Source organism: Convolutriloba macropyga, chromosome 9 (assembly GCF_964194025.1).
Source record: "Convolutriloba macropyga chromosome 9, txConMacr16.3, whole genome shotgun sequence".
Lineage (NCBI taxonomy): Eukaryota > Metazoa > Xenacoelomorpha > Acoela > Convolutidae > Convolutriloba > Convolutriloba macropyga.
Genome location: NC_134476.1, coordinates 54,061,167 through 54,064,896, shown reverse-complemented (window position 1 = coordinate 54,064,896; position 3,730 = coordinate 54,061,167).

The following is a 3,730-nucleotide window of genomic DNA, read 5'->3' as shown; positions in this document are numbered from 1 at the left end:
CTCTTTTTTGCTATGCGTAGGTTGCATAGATGGGCAGATGTTTGGTAATAGATGGGCAGATGTTTTTGCTCTGGGCAGATGTTTGGTAATGTCTTGTCGTGGCAATATCGGTAAACCTTTTTGAAAATCTATGAATAGTTTGGTCCTTATTAATAGCCGCCTCCGCTTCTCAGCCGGCTATTATAGCGCTCCTATATTATAAATTCGAAGAATTTGAATTTTATTGGGGCGCTGTTTTAAGATCTGTTCACACATTTTGTGTTAAAGAGTTTTGAAGTCAAAATGGAGTAGTGATTTTGGTCCCGCCGAAACAGGAAGTGGAGCGAAAAAGCGAGTGGTTTTGCGACGTGAATTTTTTTCGCTCTAATTTTAGAGTAGTGAAAAACGGTGTTTGAACAAAAAATCGATCGCTTTCTCGCTAGTGGTTTTTTGTTCACATGCGGCCATTTCACATTGATTTTTACTGTTTTTTTCTATTTTTGGATAGGATTTTTTCTAAATGGGTTTCCCAATCCATTCATAGTTCATTCTAGGTCAAGTATTTTGTCAACTAAATTTCAATTTCTCGCTAGTGGTTTTTTTGTTCACATGCAGCATTTTGACATTCATTTTGTTTTAAATTTTTTATGATTTTTTAGAAATGGTTTTCCCAATTGTTTCGTAGTCCGTTTTAGGTCTAGTTTTTCGTTAAGTCAATGAAAGTTCTTTAAATTGTACTTCAGGACTTGTCCTGCTATGTTTTTTTACTTCGTCGAATAAAAGTTTTACCTTAGTTTACAGCTTGTTCAACTTATTGCGTGAAATGTTTTTGACTTCTCAAAGGCTAGTTTCACCCTTCTCTCATTCTGCTAAAAGTGTTTTTAGTCAGCAGTTGCTCAGCAAAGCAATTCAAAATGAACACAGTATCAAAAAACGAAATCCCTGTTTCTTCCTGTTATCAATGCCTGTTTCTCAAACTTGGTTCTTATAAGTCTTGGTAACCATCTCTAATGCTAATTGGTTTTGATACTAGCTCCTGTATCCTCTCACTATGAAACAGGAGTATGTTTTTCTACAAAATTTTCATTTTTTTCAATCCATTGTCCTATATTGGAGCACGTCTTATATTGGCTATTATTGGGGACTTGGTGTTTTTTTAATTCATCGTCTCCATCGGTGAGTCTTGCGACCATTGACATTTTCAATTTCAGTGACTTCTACTGCTTTGCAGTTAAAACTTTCGTGCCCGACGTCAGTTGTTCTGCTTTTTAATAGCCGCACAGCGATAGCTGGTGCTATTATTGGCCTTCTCTTGGTTTTTTTTATTTCGTCGTCATGATTTTTGTTACGACCATATGACGTCACAGCCACTTTTTGTTCATTCGTTCATGCAATTTCAACTGAATTGCATCTGTGACGTCATTTTTCGCTCTTAGTGGAGCGAGTTTTTTTGATCATGCGCGTGATTAAATTTTTGGTCACACTTGACTAACCTCACTCAAAAATGACTTCCTCACTTTGAAATTGACTTTTATTTACTTTAATTCAAAGAGATGAGGTCAAATGGGTGTGTGTCACTCTAAATGAAGGTTATTAGAGATCAGCTAATAGAGGCAGCAATAACTTATAGAGATTTTTAATCAAAATATAACAGATCAGCCCTCAATGAAAAGACAAATTTTTTTGGTCTGTCTTTTTTACTGTTTTTTTAGACTGCCGATCTACTGCAGATATTTTCTGGCAATCTGCCAGCTATGTTTTTCAATTGCGTGACTTACCTCACTCAAGGATTTTTTCTAAATGGTTTTCCTAATCCATTCATAATACATTCTTCAATCCATTCATAGTTCGTTTGCGAATTGTAAAACTTCTTAGCTTTCCCCTGCGTGAATTGGTTCTCATTTGTTATAAAAAATAAGGGCCAAGGGATTTTGTCTCCAGGAAACTCAATGGTTAATTAGCAACCAGTGCAAATGTTTTTTTCCGTATTAACGCATTGTTTTCTATTGGATAGAATTAGTCGGAGCATAGGTTTGGCTTCCATACCAACTTTGTTCGTCTTTTTTTTTAAATAACAATTTTTTTTACTGTGATGGCAGTGTCATTCGATGATTTTTATTCAGAAATCCGAATTCTTTTCTGTTGTTTTTCTCATCTACAGTGTAGCTTCTGCTGGAGTAGAACCCTTGCAAGTATTTTGAGAAAAATTGGGGTCTCCGAATTTAGTCTGAGGTTTTCTGTTTTTAGCGCATCACCCCTTTTAAAAAACAAACAAATGCTTTATAAGGGTGCCTGGAAAAATAATTTTCCATCTGCATTCGCTAATTGCAAACTATAAATGAGTTGGAATAGATACTTTACATTAAAAAGACAATGCCTGCTGGAATGCAGGACCCGATGCTTTGTTTTGTGGTAATTTGTCAATTTTTGTCGTACACTTTTTTGCTTTATATGTCTTTTTAATTTTTTAAGATGAACAAACTTTGTTAACTCTATTTGATGGTTCCTGCATTTATTTTCGTCTTATTTTTTGGTACAGTTTTTGACTTTTTTTAATATGAGGCATCTGATTTCAGTTGTCTGTGATAATTGGCGTTGAATTATTACTTGTGGTCAAATGAAACTGTCAATTTTTTTCGGGAAATATTTTTTCCAGCAGCTGCTTATTGATCATGGTTGATATTTTTGATTAATAGCCGTGAAGCGAAAGCGGCTATTATTGGGGACATGGTGTTTTTTTAATTCATCGTCTCCAGCGGTGATTCTTGCGACCATTGACTTTTTCCATTTCAGTGACTTCGACTGCTTTGCAGTTAAAATTTGCGTGCGCGACGTCAGTTGTTCTGGTTTTAGGTCAACTGCGTGACCTACCTCACTCTAGGATTTTCTCTAATTGGAATCCCAATCCATTCATTGTTGATTCTTCAATCCATTCATAGTTCGTTTGCGAATTGTAAAACTTCTTGGCTTTCCTTTGCGTGAATTGGTTGTCATTTGTTATAAAAAATAAGAGCCTTAGGGGTAAAAGATAGCAATGAGTATATTTTTGTTTAGTTTGTTTGATTGTTTTAGCAATGAGTATATTTTTGTTTAGTTTGTTTGATTGTTTTAGTTGCTCAATTTTTTTAGATGACTTTGTTTGTGTTTTAGCTGTCATTGTTCAATTGATCTGCTGGTAAGGTAGAGTACTTCTAAGTTTTTATTCAATTCTTTGGATTGTATTTCAGGACTTGTCCTGCTATGTTTTTTATTTCGTCGTGGCGATTTTTGTGACGACCATATGACGTCACAACCACTTCAACTGAATTGCGTGCGTGACGTCATTTTTCGCTCTTAGTTGAACGAATTGTTCATTTGCGTGATTAAATTTTTGGTCACATACCTCACGCAAAATTGACTTTCTCACTTTGAAATTGACTTTTATTTACTTTAATTCAAAGAGATAAGGTCAAATGGGTGTGTGTCATTATAAATAGAGGTTATTAGAGAGCAGCTAATAGAGGCTGCAAAAACTTATACAGATTTTTAATCAAAATATAACATATTAGCCTTCAATGAAAAGACGATTTTTTTGGCGTCTTCTGTTTTTTTTTTGAAACTGCAGATCTACGAAGCTTTTGCGGCTATTTTCTGGCAAACTACCAGCTATGTTTTTCATTCGGGATCTCTATTGAAAGTTTTTCCACTTTTTCGAAAGATCAATCACTCAACTTCGATTGGCGCTTAATTTTAATAAGACAATTGAACAATT